We start from the raw sequence: 18,745 nt of genomic DNA on the forward strand, positions 1-18,745 counted from the left end.
GCACTTTGGAGAATAACTGAACTAGGCAGCAATATTCAGTATATATGTCCTGCTTCTTGTGCAACACCAGAGTCTAATTCTGTGCCTATAGATGCCAATAAACATTAAAAAAAGTAAATACTTGATCGTGGTACTTTTGTCTTAGGGAAGATGAAGCAGAGCCTAGGTATAAGTACATGTAGATGAGTAAGATCAAGATACATAAGAGGAGGGTCAGAGATATTAGTCATTTTGTTAAGGGAATTAGTGAAGGCTCTTTAGTTCCAAATATCCAAAACCAAACAGGCTTAATCAAGAGAAGGAGAATTTGTTTAATTATGTTGCTAAAAGATCAAGTGCGTATTTGGCTTAAGCATGAGTTGATTTAGGGGTTCAAAGAAAGTCATCTGTCAAAACTCAGTCGCTCACCTTTCTCATTCTAGATCAAGGCTCTATTTCCTGTTTAGGGCAGTCTCTCCCCTCTTGTTGGCAAAATGATTGCCAGCAGTGACAGGTTTACATTGATCAGCTCGGTAATCCTAGCCAAAGAAAAATGGATTTTAAGTATCAACTATAGAGAACCTCTCAAGATTGAGTCTATTTGAGCAGTGTAGGTCATCTAAACATTTATGAGTTAATCACTGGGGACAGAAGGATTGATTGGCCATACCTTCAAAATATGCCATTCCTTCAAAGGTGGGGACTAAGAGGTGGCTCTAAATGATCCATGAGGTGAGGGTGGATTTTCAAAGGAAAACTTTAAGATGTACCATTATTTAGTAAACCAAATCTCTATTATTAGAAATTCATTCATCAATCTTTTTTTATTGATCCTCATGCTGTGTGCTAGATTGTTTTATGCAATAAGCATATGGCAGGGACTAAATCATAGACCCTAAGATCTTTTGGTGCTTATGGTCTGTTCAGGAAAACAGTTCAATTACATTTAACAATGCTATTGGATGAGAGTATTATAACACAGGACTAGCACAGGGTAATAGATATTTTATTTAGGCTAGAGAATAAAAGAAAGTGTCTCAGAGAAACTGAACTTTGGGCAAGCCACTAAAAATTTAGAAGCTATTAGGTAGAATTCCTCAAAGGCGAGAGGAGTTTTCCAGGCAGATAAAATATTCCAAGAAGGGAGAGCATAGCATGTCTGAAGACTTGAAATAAGTTCAGTGTGAGGGAGCAAATGGCACACTGTATCTTTGTGTCTGAACTCCTATAAAGCTTTCCTCGTTGTGGTATTAGCTTCTCCAGAGAGCCGTGGCTTATGGATTCTGGTAATACCATCTCTGCCCATTGTCTCTCCAGGCCTAGAGATGGTCGTATTTCTAGTTATGACCAAATGTCTGGTTTGCTTCACCATCCCTCATTTGGCTTTTCAGTCTTCCATTACTTACTTACTTACGTTGCTTCCCTGTATTAGTTGTCCTCTGTTTGAAAATATAGTGTAGCTTCTATTTGTCCTGTAGGACTAGAATAGAATTTAAAGCCATGAACAGTTACCTTGTTTCATTTGATCTGGAGATAAAAGCCTTATTAGAATGGACTCAAGACATAAGAAGTTTTCTAATATGGTTCGTCTGTTTTTCATTTCTCGTTTTTTAAGGTTGTCTCATGGATGTCCTAGAGTTTTTTGTATATTGTTGTCCTGATAATAGTCTTTTGTCAATTATGTATGTTGCAAATATTTTCCTCAAAATATTGACTTCTCATTTCTCACTCACAATTATGCATGTTCAGGATTTGAAAGTAATTTTATGTAATCAAATATTGGAAACACTGAGAGAATATATTCCCTTTCATTTTTCCAGGGCTTAATTAATTTGTCTATGTTACAGTTTAATATTTTATACATGTGGAATGTGTTATGTTATACTGATTAAGATATATAGCTAACCTACTTTTTTCCCTCAAGGGGTGAGTTACTAATATTTATTGTTACTCTATTATTGTTCTACTAATGCAGATTTGAATCATCTTGCTTTACCCAAGTTACCCAAGATTTGCACAAAAGTGTAATTTTGTGCTCTTGACATTTATTGAGGGTCAACAGAAAAACATTTTATTCAATGATTACCAAGTCTTTTGAAAAAACTGGCTGAAGACATTGTCATAAGTCCTATTAATAGGGTCCAAGACATCTAGGTGATAAGTAAATTCTTGAATTTAGTTTAAAATATTTACCAATCTAATTATGGTTTCTGCAGAATGAATTTTGTTTACAGGATATTAAAAACATGCTCTCATATATTATTTAACACAAAAGGCAAACATATTTGGCTCTAAATTACCTGGCATCTAAATATTTAAGCCTTTGCCTATAGGGATTGAAAACCAACTATTCCTTCTACTTACTTAAAGAAAAAAAACTTGCTTTGGGGCGGGCCGCGGTGGCTCAGCGGGCAAAGTGCTTGCCTGCTATGCCGGAGGACCTCGGTTCGATTCCCGGCCCCAGCCCATGTAACAAAAACGGAGAAACAGAATACAATAAAAACAAGAAAATGTTTAAAAATGTTTCCCTTTCTTCCTTCCTTCCTTCCTTCTATCCTTCCTTCCTTCTCTCTGTCTTTCCTTTAAAAAAAAAAAAAAAAAAAAAAAAAAAAAAAAAAAAAAAAAAAAAAAAAAACTTGCTTTGGGTTATTCTTATTACTAGGATTGATCTGTGAAATCCCCCAAAATGACATAAATGCCTAGATTGCATTAATTCATTCAATCAGCAAATCTTTATGCAAAGATTACTATACTAAAAATATCAGCTAGGTGCTAGAGATTCAACAGTGAACAAGATATACATAGTCCCTACTTCCAAGAAATTTTCTATCTGAGAAGAGAAATAGTCCATTAACCATGTGTTGTGGGTAATTAGAGGTTGTCATTTAACACACATGGGAAAACATTTCAGCTAGTTTTAATTGGTTAGGGAATAAATCTCAGCAGATGCCCAACTGGAAATATGAAGGATGCAGTAATAATGGGTGGGGTACATACAGTCCAAGCCAAGGAAGCACATGTACACAGGCCCCAGTAAGAAGCCCACGAAACATTAAGAGAACAAGTAGTGAATATGGCTTGAAGGCAGAGGATCATGAGTCTGAAAGGGAAACATGAAGTCCTGTAAGTCAAATTAAAATATTAGCTGTAAACACATCGGGAAACAACTGAAGGGTTATAACAGCAGGGGATGACATAATCAGATTTGCTTTTTATAAGGCTTAACTGGCTCTCAGATTAAGAATCGGGGTGGTTCAGTGGTAGAATGCTTGCCTGCCATGCGGGAGACCTGAATTTGATTCCTGGCCCATGCACCAAGAAAATAAGGATTGGAAAAGGAAGACAAGAGAAGCAGAAAGACCAGTTAAGAGGTGCTTTCAGTAATCCATTAGAGACATGAAAGCAGGTTGTGGCATTGACAAATAAAGAGAAGTGGACAAATTCAAGAGAGTTTAAGGAGGTAGAAACAGTAGGTCTTGGTGATATACAGGAGATGAGGGAGAGGGAAGAGGCCAGGTTGAATTTAAGCTTCAGTGTTGGGAAAACAGTGAATAATGGTGCAGTTAACTGAGGTGATTACTCCAGGAGAAAGAACACTTGGGGAGAGAAGGTGTTAATTCCTTTTGAGGTATGTTAAATCCAAGATGGCCTCGGGACATTTAAGTGGAGAGGTCTAAACTAGAATTCATGGGTCTAGAACTCAAGGATTCAGGTATAGATTTGGGGGTCAACAGTTGATAAATGTGAAGTGACATCATGGAAATAGTTGAGATTTTAGTTTTTGCATATCAGATTATGTCTACTGTGATGGACAGGAGAAAATCCCGAGCAAATAGAACTAAACCTCACCACCATTTGACTGGTTATGATGCACAGGTACAGCTGTAGTGTTCCCATATGAACAATTATACTTGTGAATATTTAAAAGACCAGTGCAAAGCTCAGTCTGTTTAATCCATGGCATATTTTCAAAAATTTAAATATTTCCTTAAGGTAAAGAAATTTTTGAAAAATCTGCTTTGCTCAGTGATTTGCCCAAACGCTTGAGAGACTGATTGGCACAAAATAGACCCTTAACAAATATTTGATGACTAAATGAATGAATTACAAATTTTATATAAAAAATAGATAATTAAGTCTATCAGTATAATATGATCCACAGTTGTTCTCAAGTTAATAAAATTCAGTAAATGACTCATCAATTATTTCTTTTATTATTATTTTAAATGTCTAAAATTAATATTTATTTGTTTATTTTTTGCATGGGTAGGCACTGGTAAAATTAACATGTAAAAGGTTAATTTTAAGTAAAAAGTGTCAGAACCTAAAACACAGAACTCTAAGTAGTAGATTTGATTCTTCTACTACGTCTTCAACTGGCCAGGAGGCTCCTATGATTTCCCTTCTAATCTTGAGACTCTAAAATTTTAGTTAAACAGGAAAACAGATTATGTTGTTTTTCTATAAGGTCATCCTGAGTTTCCACTTAGTGTTTTCTCATGTGGCCAGCCCTCCAGATTCTGTCCATTGCAATCTCTGCTTCTGCCTTTCCTTTTCAGTTGAGTTCTTTTTCATATAAACTTTGAGTTATGACTTTTATATTAGATATTCCAGTTAAAATGTGTTTCCCCAAACTGTTAGAGCCTTCTGCCTTATATTTGAAGACTGACACAACATGGACTATACTTTTTGACCTTTGAGCATTTAGGGTGGATAAAGGAGTGATGCAGCAAAGAGGTTTGGGAGAAGCCTGCCCTTAAGCTGCTGTCAGAGTTTGAGGCTCTAAAAGGGCAAGCCTGTTGCTAAGGAAACTGCTGCTCCAGGAGGGTTATACACACAGAGAAATAGCAGGGAAAGAAAGGCACAAACAAGTCGAATCCTTGGGGGAGGGGTAGCATGAAATAGCCTGAGAATGCCTGAACCTTTATCTCTGAGAACACATCAAAGACTAGCTGGGAAAAATCAAGCATTCATATCCCTTCCTAGAAAATAACTAGCTAGATTTAAAGGGAACCTTGACTTTCTTATGAATTTAATTTTGCCCAGAGCAAAAGCAGGAGAACAAAGTGGCTATTAATTTCCCATTAGCTTTTAGGAAATTTTTAGCAGGTTTTTAAGTTTAATCATTTCATTTATAATATTCATTACCATTAGAATGGATTTACGGTGTTCAGAAGCATCTTTTGATTTATTCTACAGTGGATGTTTAGTATTAATAGGGCAAAATAACTGTAGATATAGTTAATTTGGAAAGATTGTGCTGTGCTTTTTAAAAAATGTATAACTCTCCCCTTTCTTAAAAGCAAACAGAAAACTCCGAATGTCCTTAGTCAGAGAGGATTGTTTTGCACATATTTTCTGTTACTCATTTGCAACACAATGAATCTTGAGTTACTTAAATGAATGAATCAGCTAAATTTTGATATCATGGAAAATTTATTTTTAATTTTATACTAAAAAAAGAATTATAACTTTAAAAGCCTTTTTCTATCATTATAAAATAAGTATTTTTTTTATACCAATGAAAATTTGATTTTTTTAAAATACAAGAAGTTGGCACAACATCTAACATGCATGATCGTTGGTTTTTCCATTGCCCTGGCTTGTAAAAAGACCTGCTTGCATCAATAAACATGTCCTTCCCTTCTATTCTCTCCTTTTCCAGAATAAAATAAGTCATCAGTCCAGAGCTGTGCTATCTAGACTTTTACATTATTGAAGGTGGATTGTTTAGAGATCATGTAATCCAATTTAAGATGTGATGCTATTAAAATGCAACTTTTGTTTCTTCTTTCTGGGTCTCTTTCTAAATAAACTTATGAATAGTTGTCCATGAAATGCCAGGTTCCAATGTATGTGGATACTGCCAATACGTGAGGAATTCTGGGTTTGAAAACATTCACCTCCTTGTTAGTAAGATATTGTCAATAGGATTAACAAAGATTTTCATCTCAAAGGCTTTCATTTCAACATGATTGTATAGAATACAGCCATAGGAATTTTAGAATAAGGAGAATGTATTTTAAATAAGAAAAAGAATTAAGTTGACTTGCCCAGAAATAAATGAGGAGGGAGCAGAAAAGTCAAGAAGCCTTCACCCATCTTGCACCCACCGTAATATAAATGCATGGAGTGGCGAGGAGAAAGGTCTGGGGAGGAGAATAAAGGAGAACTCCAACATATAAAATCTGTTACAAGATTAGTTTGAAGGAAGCCAGCTTATCATACATAATTGCTTTTGTTAAAGTAGTATTTATTTAAGAATTATGCAAGCTTGGGGTTTTGAAGTAAATCTCAGGTGCGCACTTTGATGAACTCAATATACCAGGCCAGGAAACCTCTATCCAATACCTGCTCTGGGGCTTAAAGGAAGTCGCTAGACTGTATTGCCCATAGGATCAATGTTTGGTTTTATTGCATTGGCAAAGTATAATTATATGGCAAAAGGATAAGTTTGCTTTCTTTAAAATTGATATTCAGTTTCTAATCTAATATTCTCTTGGAGATATTTTGAAAGAGACTCATGAGTTCTTAGGGATTTTATTACTAACCAGACTTAATAAAAATCAAACAGACAGGCATTCTAAATGGTGTTAACTAATTTAAGTTAAATGAGAAGGATGGAAAGGGAAATAGTGATTTAAAAGAAAAACGAAGATAAAGAGTAACAACGATAAAAAAAGTAAGGTAGAGTTAAAAAGAGAGCTAAGAACATATAAATAAATCAGACAAGTCAAAGGCAATTGAAGTATTCATTTATTTTTTTTAATTATTTTATTCAATATCAAACAATTAGAGGCCTAACTGCATTTCAAGCACTGTGCTAGTACTGCGTGGGCATCTAACATTAGCAAACTTCATTTCCTTTCCTTAAATACCTTGTACTTTAGTACATGGAATAATGATGGAATTTATGACAACTACTTATAACTTTCTATGGGACCTATCATTTTCTACTTTATAACGTTTAAATACAGGGAAGTATTAGAAATCACCTGTCATAACTTATTTAAAGAAAGAACAAGATAATATTTCTTAAGTAAAATAAGAATGTTTTACAGTTCTACTTGCTTAATGATGAACTTAAGAAAAATATGAGCAACAAGGTATATGTTAAAAAGGTTTTACAGCATACAAAACAGTGTCACATCCATTATCCTGTCTGATTTAAATAATGCGAGCGTAGGATTTATTACCTCACTGCATAGATAGAAATATCGAGACAGAGAGGTGAATGGCTTTCTCAAAGTCACTTGCCCAGTAATGACTAGATCTAGAATCTAGATCTTTAGACCGCACTTTCTTCTTTCTGTAACATCCACTGCCTCGTATGCATGCAGTCGATTTTTAAAAAAATATGTTCTTCTGATTCTAAAAGTGTTACATTGTACACATTTTAAACCAAAAAGAAGAAGCATGATTGTCTTTATTTTTGTTGTTCTTTTTTATCGGGGCCTACAATATATACAATAAAGTGCATAAAGTATTCAGATTTTAAGTGTACAGCTTGATGAATATTTAAACTTTTATATACTGATAACCAACATCCAGGTTAAGGTACAGAACATTCCAAGAACCCAAAAAACTCATTCACATGCCTTTTTTTTGTATGCTGTATGGCGGGGTCACATTTCATTTTTTTTTTCCGTGTGAGTATCCTGTTATTGCAGCACCATTGTTGAATTTTTTTTTTTTTTTTTTTTTTTTGCGTGGGCAGGCATTGGGAATCAAACCCAGGTCTCTGACATGGCAGGTGAAAACTGCCTGCTGAGCCACCGTGGCCCACCCTGAATTTTTTGTTTGTTTGGTTTCCGTTTGGTTTTTTTGCGGGGGGAAGTGCATGGGCTGGAAATTGAACCCCGGTCTCCTGCTTGGCAGGTGAAAATTCTACCAATGAACTACCTTGCACCCCTCTCACATACCTTTTGAATCAATATCTCTTCTTCACTTACCCCAAACCTACCCCTCACACAGGTTACTGCCAATCTGACTTCAATAACCATAGGTTAGTTTTTCATGTCTTGAATTTGTATATATAGAATTATACTGTTACGTTACTTTTTTGTACCTTGCTCAGCATAATATCTGTAAGAGTCACCCATAAAGTGCTTGGATTAGTAGTTTGTTTATTGCTATATAGTATTTCGTTATAATATATAATGTGAATAAAACACCATTTTGAAATACTTTCTACCATTGATGGATATTTCAGTTATTTCAAGTTTGTGGTTATATGAATAAACATCTATAAGAATTTTTAATCTATGCTTTTTGGCAACCATATGCACTTATTTCATATATATATATATTGGTATATATATACCAATGAGTATATACCAGTGGATTAGAGGTAGAGATATGTTTTAATATTTAACATTTCCTTGCAATTCTTTCTTAGAATTTCCATCTCACTGTTCACATTACCCATCTCTTCTTGCATGTTTTATGCTTTCCCCATTAGAACCCTTATATTAATCATAATTATTGAAAATTCCTTGTCTGTTAATTTTAACAAGTGTGTCATATCTGGGACTGATTCACATGCTAGCTGTATCTCTTCAGATTGTGCTTTTTTCTTGCTTTTGTCTGTTTTGTAAAATCTTTCATTGAAAGCCAGGCATTATATTGTATAATAGGAGTTGAGGTAAATAGAACTTTATTGTGAAGATTTAAATTAATCTGTCTAGGAGTTGGATTGTGTTTAGTGCTTGCTATAGCTAAGGTGCCATTAGATTTAAATTCCTCTAGAATCCTTGCTTACGTTTCCTCTTTGACTTTGTGATTCCTTAAGTTCTGTTAGATAAAGGATACTATGTCTTGCTGCTCTCTTAGTTGTCATCCGGTGTCTTACACCATTAGTAAAGTATTAAGGGGTATGGGAGAGGAAGCTTCTATAATTCTCTAAGTCTTGAATCATATGACCTTCCCGAGTGTTTCTGCAGTAAGATATCTTTTCTTCCCTACCCCAGGCTCTCTTCCTTGGCTTCGATGTTCCAAATCTATTTCTTTGAATCCCTAATCCTTGTTAATTTAGAGAGCACTGGTGCAGGAAAATTTCCCTTCCTCCAGCTGGAATATTTCTCACAATCTGTCCACTGGAGAACAGGAATTGTTATTAAGGAGCGTCTGGGTATATTTTACAATGATTATTCTTCCTTTCACCCTCTCAGAGCCACAAGGAGATCTTTCTGGTGGGGTTCCTGGAAATAAGCCCATGGAAGTGTGGGAACTCCATTAAACTGAATTCCTCAGCAGTTTCTACTCTCCTGCTAGTTCATACTCAGGCTCCATCAATTATTTCAATATTACCATTTATATGTTCCTACCAGTTTATGGCTTCAGCATATTAGGCTGCAGACAAGCAGATCTCAAATGTGACTCTCCTGGAGTTGCCTTTTCCTCCTGATTTCAGGGTGGTTGTTTGCTGCACAACTTCAATTTTCTAAAATAAAAAAGTCATTGCTTCTAATTTTGCCCAATATTTTCTTGTTATAAATGCAGAAGTGATGCTTGTAAGCTTTTATTGCACATTTGTTGCAAGCAAATGCTCTCTCACTTTAGACAAGCGGTGGAAGGCTATGAGAGGTGCTTCTTTTTGAGTGACTCATAATTTTCATCCTTACCTTTTTCCTGTGATTTCTAAGAGAACCCCTCAAGTGTATCTTTTAATTTATAAAAAACATTTCTGTAATAATTAATTACCTTTTAGTTGTCCTGATGATAACTTCAAAATTTAGTGGTCATAAATTTGTTAAATTTCCAAAAATAAATCTTTCTTGATCATATAATTTTTCTATTAAACTATTGCCCCCTTCTGCTTAGAATTTTATGTTTTTGAATTTCGTTAAAAATATACATCAAAGATGTTCTATATGTTCACTTTTTAAAAAATTGGTTAAAGAAACAGTGGTTCTGGTTTTTCCAAGTAATTCCTTAGTTGAAAATACAACATTGTTTCTTATGTTTGACTCATCTTGACATAGGGTGTAAACATGTCTAATTGTTTATTGAGAGCACTCTATCGGAGATTATGTGACTCATTATTACAATCTGTCAGATGTAAACTTTGTCTTTACTCTGTGATTATGGAATACAGAGGTACCTACCATTTTTCCAACCGAAAGTAGGAATATTTGCCATCAGGGCAAAGTATTTCATTCACGTGTTTATGTGTCAACCTCCTTTATGTGCCCATGCCACCTTGTGAGCTAGCCTTATCAGACCCCGTCATCCTGAAGAAGTACCCACCCATGTCTGGGGTTAGCAAGAAACAGACCCTGGAACCGGAATTTTGCCTTATGAAGACTTTAGTTTCTCTAAAACTTCTTTAAGACCTTAGAAGTACCAACATTTGTCCCTGTATATCAATGTAAGTTTAGGGTAGCTAAAAGGATGTGCTGGTGGTTATTTCATTTATTTTCCCAGTAGACTTTTAGTTCTCTGAATGTTTAATCTGGGATTGGCCAACTCTCTATTTCTCTGCTTTTATTTGGCTTATACCTCATTTTCTGAATGTAGATTTCCCTTTATTTCCAGTTCTCTAATCTAGTGCACATCTGGAAAAAGGCGGAACGAAGGGTGGTTTTAATCCTGTGTTCTGTATTTCCATCTTGATCCTTAAATCTTTTTTTTTTTTTTTTATCTCTAAGCAAAATTCTGGGATTGGACCTCTCTGAAAGCTTGGTCAGAGTGGTTAACTTGAATAAGAGTTTGTTTTTTCTTTTCTTTCATAGCTAGGCAATCCAAAATCTAAGCTAGGGAAATAGTTAAATGTTGTGAGTTACTTGATGAATAGCATACTTTTAATTAATGTTAAAACATTAGAGATTAAAAAGTAGCCCCATCATTGTTATCAAGAGATTATAATCACAAAGCAGTGGATTTCAGTTTACCTAAATCTACCTGCTTTTTACTTACAAATTGGCAGATGTATTGTGGAAAGTTCTCTGTCCTGAACCATTATAACATGGAAACTCCCTAAGTAAAGCTGGAATACTTGATAATCATCACTAGAAATGCAAGTGTTATGGGGTGTTTACTATGTGTCAGACCTTATAGTTGTTCTTTGCATGCATGTCATCTTAAAATGAAATCTTGCATAAAGAAATAGCTCTAAAATTTCAAATTTTGCTATTGCATAAGACCTTAAGGTTGGAGAATATATTATAATGCAAATTTGCTGAGCAATTGTCAGCCTGGAAAACTTGCTGTCAGAGAAAATTAGAAAGAGCTTCACACTACCAAATTAAGAAACGAATTTGGCAGTGTATTTTGGTTGCCTGCCCAATGCTTAATATTGCTTGAGAGAATGTCTGCTTTTAATGAAAAATAGATTTGTGGAGCTGAGGAAAATTTTATTTTCTCTTTTATCAAAATTAAGGATATGGGTAAAGAATGAGGCTGCAGTTTTGCATAATTTTCTTAAATGTTGCAGACCTCTGAAGTTAACACATTCCGTGTCTTGAACAAGAGCACCCTTATTTCATTCCTGTCTACTCTACCTAAGCCTGGACTGGGGTAAAACTGAGAAATTGCTGAAGAGTATTTCTAGTATACTAGAGTAACTAAGGAAATGTAATGCCTGTGGTATGAGAGGGACCTCGAAGTAACTCTTTCTTAGCCTTTGTCAGTATTGTATCTGTTGGGGATTGAATTACGTATGCCATAAATGACACGTTTGAGTCTTAATCTGCTTTCCTGTGATTATGAACCCATTTGTAAATAAGACCTTTGAAAATGTTATTAGTAGTTGAGGTATGGACTCATGAGAATATGACCTTTAAAGATCCTATTTTAATGAGGTCAGATTGAATCAGGATATCCCTTGATCCATATGATTAGAGATGTTAAAAGCAAAGGAATTTCAGACACAGTCAAGAAGAAGCTAGAAGTCAGTGGAAATCAGAGGAGCAGACAAAAGGAGAGAGATTGCCATGTAATGGTAGACTGCCTGAATGCTACAGACTCTGAGGCAAAATATGGCCTGTTGAGACCTTAATACTGGACTTCTAGCCTCCAGAACAATGCAACGATAAATTCCTGTTTTCAGGCCAACCCATTGCACGTTATTTGTCTTAGCATTTCTGGCAAACTAATATGGCACCTCCTAAAGTTTTTTACAATAAGTGATAGTTTTTATTGTTTTTGTCATTATTTGCTCAATAAATGTTCATTGTCTTTTCCATCTTTTTCCCCTTAGTGCCCAAGAAAAGCAAATAAAAGAAGGAAGTGAAAGGAAGCAGTTTAGGAATAAGAAAAAAGCTAGATGTTTTAGCTTTAGACTAATGATAAAGAAAAGAATCCTGGACCTGTGTCTGTTCAGCAGTTTTCTACACAAAACAAAGCAAAAAACAAAGCAAAACAACATAGTAGCAATGCAGAGTAATTAATAAGTTTGTATTATAATCAATCCAATCAAAATAACATTTTCTATGTTTCAAAATGGAAAGGGTACCTCAATTTTAACTTCAATACTTTTAGAAATTTCAACTACCAGATTTTCTGGTGGCTTTTTTGTTCTGGGAAATCTTTATCTCTCTGGATGCTTAAATGCATGCATGAATTGCAGCTTGGTGCTTTTCCTGTCCACATGCAAGCATAACGTGCAGACTAGGGAAAGAGAACAGCTTTTATGGAACTGGTAATTAAATTTGGTCCATTGCATTCCTCTCATTTTCCCCATTTTTTGGATCAGAGTTGTGGTTTGGATTAAGTTCAGAGGGAGAGATTTTTCAGAAGTTGAAATGTTTATATGATTCCAGAAATTTGTGTAAACCCACGAGTTCTTTGCTGCAGCCTCTTTTCTTCACACTTCTTTTAGAATAAAGTCCATATCCTTTTGACATGGTCCATAATATCTTGCCTCCTTTTTCAGTCTCATTTCTCACCATCTTTCCTTTGTGCTCCAAGACTTTGTACATCTCAACTTCTTTTAGTTCTCTGAAACTATCATGTCTTCTCCTGTATCCTCCATGGGGAAAATACTTCCACAACTTCATTGTTTTGCCTTCCCCACTCATCCTTCAGGTCTCAGTTTGCATGTCCTTTCCTCCAGAAAGCTTTCTCTGACCATCAAGTCAAGGTCAGATCCCCTCCTATGTATGTGTACATTTACATGATCAAACATACAGACTGACATGGTATTAGTTGTCTGTAACTCTCTCTGTCCTTTATCCTAAGGAGAATGGAAGCCATCCTTATTTTGTGTCTATTCTGATAAACATAAAATTTAAGTAAGATATTAAGGACCTATGCAGAAAGGTCTGCTTAAAGGTTTTGGGACCTTAAGTTTATAATGTATTTAATGGGAAGGCCAAATATCTTAGATGAGGTCATAACGTGAAGGAGCCCCATCAGACAGCACGTCTGTCTACTTAATACAACTTTTGTGGGGGTGCTGTGTCCCTCCAAGTCTACCTTGTACACAGGATCCCTTTCAAATTGACTCATGTCTATTTCCTTTCCCCATAGTCCACACATTTTCTCTACATCCTTGTCCTTGAAACCCTAGAATTTCTCAAAGTGCAAAATGCTTTTATATAAGCCCATTCCTTTTCTGTCATCTCAGACAGCCCTAAGTAGCTTCTTGCTTTTAGATGTTTTTCGGTGATGGGAAGATCATAATCAAGTAGCAGGTTTACATCCTCCAAACTTTGGGGGATACCTGCCAAGATTTCTGAAACCCACTTTACTTGGAGAGGGCATGGGAGAGGGAAAATACAGTTTTTCAAAGGGCTCTCTTTAAAGAAATGTTGACTCTCCAATACCTCCACAGCAATCATCAAGCATCTCCATTGGTTAAATGCTTGAGATGATCCAAATTTGCTGTTCATTTTGCTGGACCACCTTTTTAGATGATCTGGCATCTCTTTTTAGAGTTTTGGGCACTTATCACCCTTTGATTTCAGGTTTGGGACACCAGCCAAAATTAGCATGATGGGAAATACCCATCTGACATCCTGTGGAATATGTGAAGTTTACATGCAATGTAGTTCTTTAATAAGTGGTTGATGTAATTAACTTCTTATTAAAGCAAAGCAAATACATCAGCATCAGTTCTCCTGTTGATAATTATTCTCCCTATTAAGGGAAAATTTAAGATCTGGACTTTAAATAAAATGAAGGAAACTATGTCTATTATACCATGATCACCCTCTAGTAACTCTTCACTCCTGTTAGAGGAAAAGATAGCAGGGACGGTTTTCCACCTCCTCAAATATTTGGGATTTAATATCACATGCTATTTCCTTAGCATGGAATCTCTTTCCATCCACTTTTTGGTCCACTTGCTTAGAAAATTCCTATTTCCATTTACTCTTCAAGGCATTGCAAATGCTTGTCATATTTTGAATAGCTGGTCTTTCTTCATACCACTCTATGAAGACTTTGTTCTACCTTGTGTAAAATGTACTATGTATTTTTGAATTTATGAGAATCATACGAGTAAGTACCACATAATGCTGTTACTTGGGTATCTAGAAAGGTGAGGGGGCACAAATTGGCATTCATGAAATACATATATAGAATAAATAATTAAATGTATCACATCTAATTTGCTTAGTTTGTCTCTCTAAAATCCATGTAATTGTCTCAGAATGTTATCTACAAGTCAGAATTGACTAGGATGCAATATTGATGGGAATTTTATGGTTAGATTAAACCCCAGTGTGAAATTTACTTGACGTCCTGATCCAAGTACACTTTCTGCCTTTCTTATCATGAGACATTTCATTCTATTACACATCTCATGTATGGCCCATCCCTTGAAAGTCATTCCAAGCCTTCCAGAAGTGCTTTTCTATATGCAAAATTAGAATAGAAAGAAAATCTTGTTTTACAGAATAGGTAAACAGGATGTATTTTAAATTTTTTTTAAAACAGGATTTCTAATATAATTCATTTATATTGTGACCTTCAATAGGCCAATAGAACTAAAATGCCAACATTTACAAGGAATATCCATGATCTCATTTAGTTCTTAAAACAACGCTATTAGGTAGTGGGATTATCATCCTCATAAAGACAAAACAGAAGCTCAGAGAATTTAATAACTGTCCAACATCACATAGTAAGAAGTAATTGGCATATTTATGATTCAAACCAATTCTACTAATTCAAGGTTTCATAATCCTTTCATTATACCAAGGTTCAACTTGTAAGTTAAACAATTAACAAGAGAAAGATGTACCCCATAATTTATCTGGAGCAGACCTATTGCACAAATCTATTTATAGGCTTCATTACCATGTAGTCAATATTTAATGCAGAAAATGATGTTATAATATTTTAAAATTTATATCAACTTTTTATGTAGCACTTGGTATTTCTCAAAGTACTTCAGTTTTTCATTGGATTCTCACAATAAGCCATACTTTGAGGCTTGCTTTTCCTTTATTATCCTATCAACTCATAAATATTCTAAAAATGCACATAAATTCAAACAATTTGTTACATTCCATAAAATAGGAACTCAGTAGCAGTGTTCTGAGAAAGTGAAACTATAAATTACAATACCATTTATAGCTTTGAAACAGAGACACCTTCTCTTCTTCTGGTAATAAAGCTTTTATTCATACATTCATCCATTAATTAATTGTGCTACTATCTTAGTTCAAAAACTGGGCTAACGGCTGTGGTAGATATGAGACTTAATAAAGTTTATGTTTTATAATCAAGTAGCTTATATCTGAGGTTAAAATTTATATGATGTTTAAAATTTATATAATCGTGAATTTAGTAGAAAGGGATAAAAGACTAAAGAAATATTAAAAACTTTCTGTTGAAAGGGAGTAATACTGACTCAGGAAATCAAGTAAGAATTTTGGGAAAAGAAGACATTTTAATGGGGCCCTGAACAATCTAAGCAAGTGAAAATAGGAGGGAAGAATCCCCTGGTCTCAGTGAATATTAAGATTAAAGACAAAAACTGAAAAGCTTTGGAATGACTGGTTGGGTTATATAATATAGGAGAAAGAGTAGAGGGAGGTGTCTAGAAAAGTATTTGAGGCCAGATGGTGAACGGCCTTGAATATCAAGCTAAGTTGTTGGGTTTTATTCAGTGCACAGTGAGAGGATACTTAAGAGATTTTTTCAGGAGAGTGGGACAAGGGGAGATACTTAAAAGTTTTGTTCAGGACAGTGGGACAAGTGGAGCTATAATCTAATCTGTAAACCATTTGACATTTTAAAAGTGAAAGAAACATCCATCAGAGTCATCATAATTGTAAATCTAATCATATCATTATTCTTTTTAAAATCCTTCAATGATTCTTAATATGCCTGGGAAGATCCCATGGTTTTCCTGTTTTCTACCTCTCTTTCTCCCTTCACTTATTGCCACATGCCTTGCTCTCTCACTCAAGATGAGCCCTTCATATATGTTATCTTGTCTGTCAGGAAAATGCTTCCTCTGGCTACTTATCTGGATGACTTCAGGAACATGCATAGACTACATGACTTCAGGGACATCTTTTTATGTCCCTCTATAGACCAACAAGAATTCTCCCATTCAGTGTCCCCAGAGCGCCATGATTTTCTTCTGGTCTGAAGCTTATTGCATTTCATTGTAATCAGTTGTTTAATTGTGTGCCTTTCCAAAGTCTACAAAGTCTGTAGGAGCAGGCACAGGTCTGTCTTGTTTATTCATGTGTCCTCAGAACAGTTCCTGGTTCATGGAGTTTGCCCTAAAAATATTTCTTGAATAAATGTGGGTATATACATATGTACTACATGTGGAAGAAATCCCCAAGAAGTAACAAAGGCATATATGTTATCTTTATAACTAAAAATTAAAGTTCTAACAGTAAATACACATTTCAACAGGTTTTGTAGATTAGAATGACCAAGAATTTTGGTAGATGGGCGTCCAAGCATGCGTGCTGTCCATGGTACTAAATATTATTATCATATTCTGGAGAACTGTTATTTCTCTGAGAATTAAAGGATGGAAAATGTGCTCTCCTTCTCATATGCGTAAATCTACATGTGTCAAACCTCATAATGTGTAAGGCATTTTCATATACATGGGCTCATTTAATGACAACTTTATAAAGTTGATGTGGTTGATAAAGCCTATTCACATTTTACAGAAAAGAGAACAGTAGGTCAGAAGTTAAGTGACTTGTTCAAGGTAACACAGTTAGTAATTGGCAGATTTCCAGATAGCAAGATTCCTAGACAAATATTTTTCTATTCTATATTGTGTTACCTTCATATCTGCAATTTAATTTGTCCAGTTTAATGGACAAAAGTACAGTAAAAAAGCATTTGCTTCATAAGCATTATGATAGTAGCTCCAATAAAACAACAAAACTGATTTGCATGTTTTTTATTTTCTTCAGCATGTATATGAGACACAGGCTACTATTACCTAACCTAATATCAGTTCTCCCTTCATCCTCACTAATGGAGCTGAGATTTTGTTGGGAGGGTCAGTGTCATGGTCAGGTTCATGTGTCTACTTGGCCAAGTGATGGTACCTGTTTGTCTGGTTGGGCAAGTGCTGACCTGTCTGTTGCAATGAGGACATTTCATAGAATTAAATCATGATCATGTCAGCTGCATCCATAGCTGATTCCATTTGTAATCAGCCAAGGGGAGTGTCTTCTGCAATGAGTGATGCTTAACCTAATCACTGGAAGCCTTTTAAGGAGGATTCAGAAGAGAAAGGTTCTTCTTCCTGCTTCAGCCAGCGAGCCCCTCCTGTGGAGTTCATCCAGACCCTCCATCTGAATTGTCGACTTCACAGTCTGCCCTGCAGATTTTGGGATCTGCATCCCCACAGTTACGTGAGACGCTTTAATAAATTTTATACTTGCAACTGTATCCTGTTGATTCTGTTTCTCTAGAGAACCCTAACTAATACAGTCAGTATGCCAAAAATATGAATGCCTAAACCTTTCTTTTAGATGTGGATGACCTTGTACACAGTTCATGTGAACAAACAAAATGGGAAAAACACTGTTTTGTTTTGTTTTTCATGGGCAGGCATCATAAATCAAACCCGAGTCTCCAGCATGGCAGGCAAGAACTCTGCCACTGAGCCACTGTGGCCCATCCAAAACACCGTTTTTTAAAAAAATATCTCATATGGGTAGTACCAGAGTGAGAATAGAAAAATTTGTATGACTAGTTGAGTGACAGATGATTGTTATCTCATTTCATTGTTGTTAAAATTGGGGCGCAGTGAGATCAAAAGACTTTCTGTAAGGCACATAGCTTACTGAGAACCTAGGTCTTAGACTGCCAACTCTAAATTCATTCCATTCCAATTAGTTTTCCTCTCACCCTGCCTTCTCTACCCTTTTCCCCATTTTTTTCCTTCTTAATTTTGAGAGAATTTTTTGGCACTTTGTAAGGAAGATTATAGGAACCTTAAATTGACACTGATTTGGAATTTGTTAATCCCCACAGGGTTTGTAGAAATGTTTTTTTTTTGGCACTATTGTACTCAACTATGTGCCTCCTCAATCATATCTGTAATTATCATTGACTATTAGAAAATGGTTTCCTAATACTTTTTGTAGAAAGATAACTTAGTCTTTCCTCTAGAATGGTTGATCGGAATTCATTTCTTACAATTGGCAGTTTAGAAACTTTTATTTAAACTTTACAACTGAAATGTAATACCTCTTCTACCTTTTCCTTCACAATTCCTTACTCAGATGATGCTTCTTGCTAAGATGTAAGCCCAGGGAGCACTTCAGACTTTTTATATCCCTAGTCATGATTTCTGGGGTTCTCTGCCATGTTAACAATCCACGTTGGC

At 35.3% G+C, this 18,745-nt stretch overlaps 1 long non-coding RNA gene across 1 annotated transcript in view; it reads right to left on the bottom strand.

The window, feature by feature from the left end:
- Nucleotides 1–433: 433 nt before the first annotated feature.
- Nucleotides 434–18,745, bottom strand: part of LOC143675996 (uncharacterized) — an 89,252-nt gene continuing 70,940 nt past the window's right edge. The window contains exons 2-3 of the long non-coding RNA XR_013171748.1: nucleotides 2,977–3,079; nucleotides 434–518 (exon numbers count right to left, since the gene is read on the bottom strand). This is a non-coding gene — a long non-coding RNA (uncharacterized LOC143675996). The remainder of the gene's footprint in view (nucleotides 519–2,976; nucleotides 3,080–18,745) is intronic.

The sequence above is a fragment of the Tamandua tetradactyla genome, chromosome 3, assembly GCF_023851605.1.
Source record: "Tamandua tetradactyla isolate mTamTet1 chromosome 3, mTamTet1.pri, whole genome shotgun sequence".
Classification (NCBI taxonomy): domain Eukaryota; kingdom Metazoa; phylum Chordata; class Mammalia; order Pilosa; family Myrmecophagidae; genus Tamandua; species Tamandua tetradactyla.